Genomic DNA, 12699 nt, shown 5'->3' with positions numbered 1-12699 from the left:
ATCCAAATGAACGATAATGTTCATGGCGTGCTTTATCCACCTTGGTGATGATAAGCATTTGAGGCCCACGGCACTCAGCGGAGAGAAACCTTTCTGAAAACTGTGTATGGAAAACAGTTTTTGGGAGTAAATGCTTTCTGTTGCTCTTTTCCTCCCGAATGCCTGTGGGTCTCAGATTATCCGATATGTGTATCCAACTGTACATACAGTAGATACTTGTACCTAAGTATATATATATATATACACACACACACACACACACACACACACACACACACACACGCACATACTGTATACGCATGTGAATAAACTCACATATGTGTGTATATATATGAGCAGTTGTTGGATATGCCGATTTGAACAGGACAGTGCAAATAATTATAACATCCTGAGTGTTCATTTAACTTTAAGAATGTACAAATGTCATCCATTTTGGGGTAAGGCTTCATCATTTGGTTGCACTTGTACATTCTCAGAGTTACAAATGGATGAATGAAGATTGAAAAATGATGAGATATGTATGTATATCGTCGCTGTCAGGCGATGCATGCAACGCGTGTAGATCGGCTATTTTCACTGTTTTAAATGTGTCTTCTTTGATTATATTAAAGGAACAGTTTTGGAGTTAACAAGATAAGATGTTTATAACAAGGTCTCCACGGACAGAGACGGTGCGTTCTGGGAATTCCACACAGTTCATCACACTGTAAAATCATCACTGTAAGATTATTCTTTGAATAATTTTGAATCACGAAAAGTTTCAGAACTACTGATGTAGACAGTTAGGCATTCGCAGAATCGGCCTCAGGTCTTAATGGGTTTAAACAATGCGAGCAAACGGCTCTGGTCCTGTTTGGTAGGGTGGCCGGCTGGCCGGTGCTTTGACAGGAGAGCATTTGACTCAAATGGAACTCCTACGCAGTGGTGGAAGGTAACCCAGTACTTACTGTAATGTGTCATTTTGTGGTATTTTATTTTTTCTCGAGCATTTCCATTTATTTATTTAACACCTTTAGTCACTAGTAGTCACTAGTCACGACTGTGACTAGTGACTATTCATAAAATGAATAACAGAATCTTAACAAAAATCTAAAAGTTTTTAATAAAGCCAATCTACAAGTCACGATGCGGGGCATTGTGAGCTTGTAGATCTGCTATTTCTTATATATAATAGGGCTTCAGTGGTTAATAATAATTATAGATCAGTAACATGGTATACAGTGAATGACGTCGATTACTTTTGTAGTACTTATAGTAAAGTATATGTTGCTTAAGTCCAAAATCAGAGTACTTCTTCCAACACTTCTCCTATACGCATGAATAAGGCTTACGATTGCTTTCCAAAAGAACATAAATTAGCCTCTTTGCTGTGATTTACTTTAGATAAGGCAAGGAGAGCCGATCGTATGATGGAGTACTATAACACACTGTGTAGAGCAGCTGTGTCCAAAGTGCGCCGACGGCCCAAATGGGGCGAATTGTATACGGCCCACAGCTTCATACTGAATTGTATTATGAATGACCCGCCCAACAGTATGGGACATTGTATACGGCCCACAGCTTCATACTGAATTGTATTATGAATGACCCGCCCAACAGTATGGGACATTTTTACATTCAAGTTTTTCAACCTGGGCATTTCCCAGAGTGTAATAGAGGGTATGCGCATGACATCATCATCATACCCGGAAGTAATGCGGGAACGCCTACTGAGTGGCAATAAAATAGTTTCTGGCCTTGACAGCCCAACATCCAAACAGAAAAGTCCTATTTGATTGCATTAAATTACTTTAATCAACATTAAATTCACTTTGCCACTCACTTTGCCACTCACTTTGCCACTCGATCTGCCATTCACTTTATGCCCTCTATTTGTCAGTGTTCCTTGTGCCTTGTATTTCTTTTTTTACCTCTTTTTTTTTTTTTTTTTACCTTGCTTGCTTGGTTACATTTGTGACATAAGGCTGAAAAAAGGCTGAGATACACTTGAGATACACCTGACAAAAGTCCATTGATATTAAATATTGATGATGATAGTTAAATAGAAATAGGTTTAAATCTGAAGGTACATTATGTAGTTGGCCCTTGGGCGTTTTAATATTTTCTAATATGGCCCCCTTTGAAAAACGTTTGGACACCCCTGGTGTAGAGGTTGGAGTGTCCTTCAGAGTCTATCTCTCTCACTTTCTCTCTCTCTCTCTCTCTCTCTCTCTCTCTCTTACATACACACACGCACACGCACACACGCACACACACACACACGCACAAGTACATAGCGTCACATAGAAGCACATATCCAGACACATTTGATGGTGGGTGCCCCACAATGGACCCTGGCTCCTGTGATGAATGGGGTTCCCACGCCTCTCTCAATAAGTGCCTCCTCCTCTGAGCACACACACACGCACACGCGCACGCGCACGCACGCACGCACGCACACACGCACGCACGCACGCACGCACGCACGCACACACACACACACACACCTCTTATTTTGTATCTCTTATATATATATATATATATATATATATATATATATTAGATAATTAATGTTTATTAATTTCCCTTTGGTGTGTGTGTGTGTGTGTGTGTGTGTGTGTGTGTGTGTGTGTGTGTGTGTGTGTGTGTGTGTGTGTGTGTGTGTGTGTGTGTGTGTGTGTGTGTGTGTGTGTGTGTGTGTCCAGTGACATTCCACTTTAAATAACTATAGCACTATAGGCCTTGCATAAATGTGGAATCTCATATTTTACAAATTAAAAATAGTGAGTTTGCGTTTGCACTGGATCGGTTTTAATAATTACATTTTAATAGATTTTAATTGGTTTCCAAATCCTCATGGTCAGTTTTTAATCCTCATGGTCAGTTTTTAATCAAGTTAGAACTCAGTGGGTCGAAGGGCTCTATTTTCATAGTCCATGCTAAACCCCTTATCCCTATAGTTAAAATAGCCAATTAAATCTACAAGCTCACAACATGTCGATGTAGATCTAGTTGAACTATTCAAAAATGTTTTTCAAAATAGTAAAAAAAAAAAAAAAGGCACAGCAGTTTAGTGATAAGGGGGTTTAGCATGGACAAAATAGAGCCCTTTAAGTTTAATATTCCCCAAAAAGACAACACTTACACAGTACAGGTCTTAAGTGTTAAATGCCTTTTCAGACATTTTCAACCCCTTCTTCTTTTTCTTCATTTTTTTTCCCCGAAAGAATTGAAAACAGCTGATCTGCTATAGGCCCACTCCAGCGTGTACATCTGATCTGCTATAGGCCCACTCCAGCGTGTACATCTGCTATAGGCCCACTCCAGCGTGTACATCTGCTATAGGCCCACTCCAGCGTGTACATCTGCTATAGGCCCACTCCAGCGTGTACATCTGCTACAGTATTTTCAACATTGGTCATATGACAAAATATAATATAGGGCTTAAGTGGTTCTCTGCATGCATGGTCTAATGGTCCATTTTTATATTCTCCAAGTTAAATTCACTTACCAGATTTGACTGCGCACGACACATTCTAACAATTCTAATAGAACTTTTTATGGTCAACAAATTGACCTTTACAAAATGTCTAAGTGTGAGAGGGTACAAATATAACCAAATGGACCCTTCCTTACTAGGGGCCCATTTGGTTCCATTTGCACACAGAGTTATATCAACGATCCAGATTGTTACTGTGTGCCTTACTCCAGCAGACCTTTCCTGGAGAATCAGCATTCACAGCGTGTTCATGTATCCATTTGTAAGCCTTGAGGGACCAGTACAAACGGGACCAAACGGAGACACAGTGGTGCGTTGTGACACTCAGGGGTTTCAGTGTGCTGGCTCCTGGTGCATGGTAATGAAACTCAGGGGTTTCAGTGTGCTGGCTCCTGGTGCTCCTGGTGCATGGTAATGCTCCTGGTGTTCCTGGTGCATGGTAATGCAGTTAGTAGGTAATTTGGGGTACAGTATTCGGAGCAGTGATGATCACTTTAGCATATGGTACCTCGGCTCTAATGATACACTGAGGCAGACTAGACTCACGGAAACTTTACTGTACGCTACCACCAGTCCACGTGGACACCTTGGCGCGCACGTGTACGCGTGCATGTGTGCGTGTCTGTGCTTTTGCGGGCTGGCACATTATTCTCTCTCTGTGTGTGTGTGTCGATCTACATCGACGTGTGTGTGTGTGTGTGTGTGTGTGTGTGTGTGTGTGTGTGTGTGTGTGTGTGTGTGTGTGTGTGTGTGTGTGTGTGTGTGTGTGTGTGTGTGTGTGTGTGTGTGTGTGTGTGTGTGTGTGTGTGTGTGTGTGTGTGTGTGTGTGTGTGTGTGTGTGTGTGTGTGTGTGTGTGCGCGTGCGTGCGTGCGCGTGTTCCGCAGAGGTATACTTGGTGTATATGTCGAATCATTGGTTTGTATGCCATATGTAATGAATTGTTTGTTCGTTTGTTTTTTGATTTATTGGCTTATTTGTCTATTCACAGCCTGATTGTTTGGGGACAATGCAATTCATCGGGACATTCTGCGACTTGTCTTAAAGGTTAGTGCAACTATTGTTTCAACTTTTATCACCCTTTTTAACCTGGCTTTGCTTTATCCCAGTCAAAATCATTCCACTCCTCTTTGTCTGTACACAGTCAAATCCTGAGTATTACGCATTTAACCTTTACAAACGTGCATAACCTTACAAATGCGCATAACCAAATGCACCCTTCATGGTTAAATCAACAATCAAGGTTTTTCTGTGTGCTTTGCAGGCAAGGTAGCACGAATAGAATAGAATAGAATAGAATAGAATAGAATAGAATAGAATAGAATAGAATAGAATGCGTATCATCCGCAAACCAGAGTCACCAGAAAATCAATAAAGTTCATTAATTCAGTGCACTCGTCAACAATCGCACGCACGCACGCACGCACGCACGCACGCACGCACGCACGCACGCACGCACGCACGCACGCACGCACGCACGCACGCACACACACACACACACACACACACACACACACACACACACACACACACACACACACACACACAGAGTAATACACAGACACCACACTGCAGATAATACATGAACTTCATAGTGTGAATTTGACGAACTTCAGTTTGTCAAACTGTCACTTCAGTTTGTCCCTGTTGAATGCCACCACACTCAGGCCGTTCCCATAGCAGTATAGTGACACGTCCCATCAAAAACCTCTCTGTTACATACATTTATCCCCCCCCCCCCCCCCCCTCCTTTTCTTTTCCTTTTCTTTTGGTGTGGTGTCATCTGAATCAACGAGTCTCTGCTTCGGCTCAACAGATAATCTCCTCAAAGGAAATTAGTCGGAAAACGGGTGGAAGAAAAGCCTTGAGCCTAAAGGTCAAATGAAGATTAGCCAGAAACAGTACACGGGGGCACGCCGGCTGCCACCCGGAACTGTACAAAGACTGCATTGTCATGGAGAGCCTAAAGCTCAGAGCGCACACGCACACACACTAGCATGCGCACGCACGCGCACACACACACACACACACACACACACACACACACACACACACACACACACACACACACACACACAGACATTGACACACATTCCCCATGAGTATGCACTTGGGGACACATGCCACCTGTTGGCGCAATTGTTCAACTACATGCAGGATGAATTATGGTGGTATAATAATAATAATCACATAAATAGAATCTACTGTCTGCTTCAAATATCCAAACCAAATCATGTCTAACAATAAAAACATATTTTTAGATTGGGGTGGCCTATTAAAATCTCGTCAAAGTTTGGGATAAAATTGTGTTATACTGTATTAACATACAGTATATACAGTACAATGGTTTAAAATAGTGTTCTGGACTGTGGCTTTTGATGACATCAGAAATCGTCAGAACTAGCTTGCCTGCCAAGTTTGGTTCAATTCAAAACGAGTATTGAAGCTCAATGTCGGAATCCAGTCACAATTCCACTGAGCAGCAAGGCTGATCTGAGAAATGGGGCTGCATGTGACACTCCAGGCCTTGGAATGATTTCACGGCTACGATAGTCGGTGGCGGTGCATGTAGACCAGTGGTTCTCAACCTTTTTATTTTCATCATGCATTATAGTCCACGGATCCCCCATAACTCTGAGAGTGTATAAATGGACCCCCAAGGACCCCTGGGGGTCCCCGTACGCCACTTTCAGAGAACCGCTGGTGTATACAAAAACGCTGTTCTCCTCCGCTTGTCCTCCCTGGGTGAAGTCATGTGAGGACACATGTCCATGGGGCATTCAGTGGCAGTATAGGACATCTGTCTGCCCCGTCCAAGATACTATTATTATCCTGCTGCTGCTACAGTGCAACACACCAGCAGTCGTCCCATTGTGAATCCTGTAATAGCTGAGCAGTTTGGATTTAAAATTAGATACCTGTCCAGATATCCACTTAAAAAAGGAGATTTCTTCTCAGAATCAGATGGAAGCTGTAGTGATTCTTTTTGGGGGTTAACCCATTTACTGTAGGCCTGACGTCGAATTAAAAACAATGTTCGCTCTGAAAGAATATATATTCAAGGATTTGTGCCGCATTTTTACTATTTTTCAAAAATAGCAGATCTACAAGCTCGTAGTGCGCCACTCGGTGGCGCGCTATGACCTTTTAGATCTGCTATTTTTCAATAGCTAAAGTATAGCATAATGCTTAGTTAAAACACCAAAAGGGGTTCCCGTCCAGAAAACATTTCAGATATTAATCACTTCGATGGTGTTTCTTCGGTAACAGGCGGGTCTTCCCATGCATCTCTCCAGCTCTTTAATAAACTGAATACATACACATTTTCATTTGGGTTACACATTTTGGGTTGCATCCAATCAGGAAAAGAGAGTGCCACAATGACCATTAGTCAGCTTGTGTTCCAGTTCCAATTTGGTCTGCTCATTTATTTGTTTCGTTGTTTATAATTTCGATTGTTTGTCCTGTGTCCTGTATGAGTTGAGTTCTCTCTTCTGATTGGATGAATTTGATATCCCGACATTAAAATGTATTCTACTTTTACCGAAGAGCTGCAGCTAGAGAGAGGGAGACCCTTGTTACTGAACACACACACTATGTCTATATCGAGCTATTGAGCACATTTTTTCCCAAAGTTACAGTACATGTTTTATGTATACAGTACATGTACATAGCCTATAATGCAGATACAAACTGGGCGTCCTTGATATTAAAAATAATCGCACTCATGTGAAGTGAGGTGCGCTCTTAGCGCTCGAAATCGTTTGGGCTCGAAATCGTTTGGGCACTCCAGTGCTATTTCCTCATTCATTCAGCCCAGCTTCGAGTTTAATTTGTCGGCCGAGAAGCCAAGGATGCACCGGTAGTATGGAAGAGACACAAGGACACTTCCAAATTTTGATTTTGATATTTAGTCGACTAAGACTAGACTAGACTAAACAGGACTAAATAGGACTAAGACTAAATGGTGTCTTATTCAAAAGACAAGACTAAGACTAAATCTAAATATTGTAAATTAATGAACACGCGACAATTACTGTAATTGTCAAGCAAATCTCCACCTTCTCTCTGGCTCTCACAACTACACTTCGAAACAAAAGTTGCACGGGGCAGATATGACAAATAACAGACATATGTCCTTATTTTATACTTTCAACAAATTATTAATTGTGGAAACAGCCAATCTACAAGATCAAAACTGTATCTGCTATTTACACTATATTTTGTAAATGTTTGAAATTAAATTAACATTTTTAGTATGGTAATGATTATGACGATTATATGCAAAAAACATAATTGCAATTATATCAAATAATTGCGTTTAGGCAATTGTGTAATAATTGGGGCTGTGTGCTATGTGTGCTGTCTGCTGTCCCAGGCCGGGCTGGAAGTCCATGTGTCAGTTGAGATTGTGTGGTGTCCTCGGAGTCGGCATAGATTTGTGGGGCATTTAAAGGATCTCCGACCTCTCGTAAATCTGCCGTGGTGCCGGACTGCCGGTGCTGCGTGCACGTGTGTCGGTTTCTGTGTTGAAGATGCTGCGTCGGCGTGAGAAATGTTTTGGTGTGCACGTGTCACCGTGTCTGCACGTGAGACCTGCGCGTTGCTGCTGAGTGCTGACACATGGCGTGTGTGTGTGCGTGCGTGCGTGCGTGCGCGTGTGTGCATGCGCGCGCGTGCGTGCGCCGTGTGTGTTAGTGTGAATTAATATGAGCTACTGTAACTCTCCTCCCTGAATCTCTCAGAGAGAACCCCCCCCACGATGATGATGACACCCCCCCCCCCACACACACACACACACACAAACACAAACACACGCGCGTGCGTACGTATGTGCGGGCTTGCATACGTGATGGAGAGACAGGACATTCTCACTTTTTATCCCAGCTCCATATATATATATACAGCCTCAGGCAGGCATTACGGAAAGGGAAACCATGAAGCTGGGTTGAAAACGCAGGGGTAGTGTCGGTGACGTATCGCGACCGCGGAGCACGAGCGTAGGCAGAGTTTCCGCATGCTCAGCGTGCGTCACGGTCTATGACTTGCCGAACTGAACTGCGGCCGAAGTGTGCCACTGTGCACGCACAACTTGTTACCGGCTCAAATGTGTATAGGCCTATAGATATGTGAGTGTAAGGCCCCCAGGTTGCTTCCTTGTTTGATGTTAATTGGTCTGGTGAGGTGAATGCCTAACCTTCCAACAGCTGATAATGATGATGATAACACCTCACTCTCCTCGTTTATCTTCATGATGACGATGATGATGATGATGATGATGATGATGATGACACCTTACTCTCCTCGTTCAGGTCAGAGAAACCGTAGGAAGGAAGAGTTGAGTGACTGCACAGCGTGACTACTTCACCACAGAGGAAGGGGGGGTGCACAGGAAGTACAATTTTTTATAATTATTGCACACGATCTGTTCTATACTCTATGAAAAGTTGAAAAGCACTGCATGGCATGCTGTGGTGTATTTCTGTGTGCTCTCTCCAAATGTCTGCTCAATCCTTGTCGGTGAGTATCCAAGTATTTGTGATACTGAACAAGTCAACGACGTATAGTTTCCGAGAAAACAGCGAGAGAAGATTTAAACGGGACTCTATGGGATGCGCGCGCATGTTTTGAGCGGACGGGTTGAGCAAGGTGTTGCCTATAGCAACCGGCTCAGGACTAAACGTTTATTTTTAGCAGCAGAAAATATATATACGTCGATCAGCAGCAGTCAATTTAAAGAATATAAAAAGAATAGGTTTTTAAACGAGAGCAAAGTAAAACAGTTAATCATATTTATGCATATCCGAAACACCCTTACTACACTCAGGGTTCCTTGAGGGTGTTCTAATGGACCCTTACAGGTGTTGTTCCTCGCCTAAACGTCCATTTCTTCACACACAGGCACCCAAGCGGGACGCCCCAGAGAGCCCTCAGACCCCCGTGGCCAGAGATGAACTGTCCTTTGGCGTGAGGTAGTAGGTTGTATAGTTTTAGGGTTAACTCCCAAGCTGTCTGATGACTATACAACATACTGGCTTTCCTGAAGCGACTGTGATTGCATCGTCGTCGGACTCGTCGGAAAATGAAGACAACAGGAAAAGAAAAACAAGGAGTCGGAGGTTGTTGTTATATCTGCTCTGGAGGGAACAATCGTTGTTTGTTGGAGATGGAATTGTCTCTTGTTTCGGGTCTGTATCAAAGCACCAGATCTGAAATAACCACAATGCTTTAATACATTTGTGTGCCTATTTTTGGAACAGATACATTATGCATGTTGAAATCTGTGCTGAGGGAATATATTCTATTACTAACATGCTGTACTGAAAAGTAACATCTGATCTGATGGAGAAAACAAAAGAAGGATATATCGTTTGTGACATTGTGTAGTTTCACGTCCGAGATGTACAGTATACTGCTATCGTGCGACAGATTCACCTGACAAAACTACAAAATAGCCAATCTACAAGCTAGCTCACAACACGTCTGTCAGCTTGTAGATCTGCTCATTCTTTTGCACGACGGGGTGTAAATGAAGCATTGATGATGTTTTGACCATGTCTCTGTACTGTAACTGCATCTCCATTCATCCAACGATCATACAGTTGGAGGCCATCGATATTGTCCTTTTCTTTTTGCTGAGGTTTGCGTGATCTGCGCAAAAGGACAGTTAACCCATTTTGGGCGGGAACCCCTTTTGGTGTTTTAAACATTATGTTATAATTTAGCTATTGAAAAATAGCAGATCTACAAGCTCATAGCGCGCCACCGAGTGGCGCGCTACCGAGTGGCGCGCTACCGAGTGGCGCGCTACGAGCTTGTAGGTCTGCTATTTTTTTTAAATCGTGAAAATATTTATTTCAGAAAACTGGAGGATTTAGAAGGATTTTTTTTTATTTTGAGGTCAGGCCTAAATGGGTCAAATGATAAGGGACAATATCGGTGGCACCCAACTGTAAGCGTCCTTTATTGTGTGTGTATTTGAGAGAGACTCAGTGGTGGAAAGTAACTAAGTACATTTAACCTACAAGTACTTTACTTAAGTAAACATTTTTCAACTTAAGTACTGTAACTGTACATTTTGATTTTTCTAAACTTTATACAATACTCCACTACAATTATTTGTTAAGTTAATTCATTATTAGTTACCTTGCAGATTTCAATTTTTGGAACAGCCTGTATGCTTCATATATAAAATAGACTCACGAGCAACATGTGCATCGTGAGCTTGTAGATCAGTTGTTTTTGAAAATGTTTGACTACTTTTACTTTGGTAAGTACATTGTCATTCATTGCCGCTCTGCTTTTACTCGAGTCAAAGTTTGAATACAGGACTTTTTCCCTTGTAACATAATAGTATTTCTACGTCGTGGTATCGCTACTGTACTTTTACTTAAGTGCGACATGGTTTGTTTTGTCATTTAGCATGACCTTTGACTGTACTCCCTGTACTGTTCAACAAATAGAGGATTCAATCAGACTTCTTCCACCGCTGGTGAGAGGCTACAGCACTAGCGGATTCACTTCATGGCGTTCGTACAGGGTGAGGTAGTAGGTTGTGTGGTTTAAGGGTTGTTATTTGAACCCCGTCGGGAGTTAACTGTACAACCTACTGCCTTCCCTGGAGGGCAGCAACTCATCACACTACCGACAGCACGCTTCACCACCACCACTGGTGTAAAGTACATTTACCCAAGTGCTGTCTTCAAGTACAATTTTGAGTGTAACTCTATACTACAATGTACTTCTACTTGTAATTTTTTGCCACCAACAGGTAAACACCGCCAGCCCCTCTTTATTTTGCATGGGCAGGTCTCTTCTCAATGCGTGGAAAAGCGGAAACATTTTAACACTCAACTCACGAATAAATCATGAGAGAAGAAGATGGATATTTTAACAAACCATAGGCAAAATAATGCTGACAATTGGTGTTTCAACTACTGAGTGAGTGTCTCATCTGAAATACGCATGGCACACATTCACGCATGCATGCATGCACGCACGTACACACACACACACACACACACACACACACACACACACACACACACAAACACACACACACACACACAGCACACACAACACATTTTACTTCTCATTTACCACTCTCAACACATTTCTGAATGTTATGGCAAGATGGCATGTTAGCTTAAGATTCTGAATGAGATCATCATATTTTCATTATGTGTTATTGTGAACTATATTAAAGACCAATAGCAATAAAAAATAAACTGCCCTAATGAGTCATGAGTGGAGCTGTTTTTCGTTTTTTCATTCAGTTGTCAGAAATGTTACTTGGAAATATTGCACAATATATATCAGTGGTTCTCAACCTTTCCTCCTTTTCTGGATCAAATCTCAAAAAGTGTTGGCAGTCCACCTGTCTGTGCTGCATGCCCCGGGCCCCCATTGATCCCACTCTCCCCTCATCCATGACATGTCACTGTGCCGAGGTTCGCTCTGAACATGCTTAACCACTTAAACTACAGCAACCGTATTGTGGGGAAATTTAAGCTTTCACAGGAAAATAGCTTATCGACAAGCTTACACCGTGTCGCAGCAGCAAAAGCTTTCCCCCAACAGAAAACCGAAGAGCCCTGAGGGACTACGCTTAAGTGCTTAAGAAGGTCCATGGGGTGCATACCGGTATGTCTCTTATCTCAGGTAACATGAAGTAAAACTATTCAAGTTTTATCAATCTTTTTTCTTTTTGTTAAAAAATGTGTCTACTTGAGCCCTAATAATAATAATAAAATATAAAATCTGATAATGCAGAGCATTATCAGATTCCCTCCAGCATTTTTTGGCTACAATGACCAAATGAATGTCATTGTAGCCAAAAAATGGGTTGAAAGTGGTTCAATCTTTTTATGTATTATTCACTTGTTTGTTCACATGTTTTACATACATTCTACAAAAGAATGTCATGGTTTGGAATTCATGGACAAGTTTAATTTGTGGTAAATTTCATCAGTTCTTTGTACATTGGACAGGCTCAAATAAATATTTGCTCCATTCAAAATTCCTCTAAATCATCTGTTCATGCCTTAAGCCCACACAAATGCTGTTACAGCCATGGTGACAGTAGGTGGCAGCAAATGATGGTGTTTAGCCAGTTTTAGGTTTATAGCTAAATAGGCAAAGTCTTATTAGACAATGTGCTGCAGCTGGGCCAACAGAAGAAAATAAAACACATGTTAATTCGATCCCTTGACACAGATTAGCC

The 12699-nt window shown here is 42.0% G+C and overlaps 1 long non-coding RNA gene across 1 annotated transcript in view; it reads left to right on the top strand.

Moving 5' to 3' along the window:
* LOC306916511 overlaps positions 1-8813 on the top strand; it is a 46305-nt gene extending 37492 nt beyond the window's left edge. The window contains exons 4-5 of the long non-coding RNA XR_013788990.1: positions 4468-4523; positions 8789-8813. This is a non-coding gene — a long non-coding RNA (uncharacterized lncRNA). The remainder of the gene's footprint in view (positions 1-4467; positions 4524-8788) is intronic.
* The last annotated feature ends 3886 nt before the right edge of the window (positions 8814-12699 follow it).

The sequence above is a fragment of the Electrona antarctica genome (assembly GCF_951216825.1).
Source record: "Electrona antarctica genome assembly, chromosome: 23".
NCBI lineage: Eukaryota > Metazoa > Chordata > Actinopteri > Myctophiformes > Myctophidae > Electrona > Electrona antarctica.
This window is presented reverse-complemented; position numbering and strand designations above follow the sequence as displayed.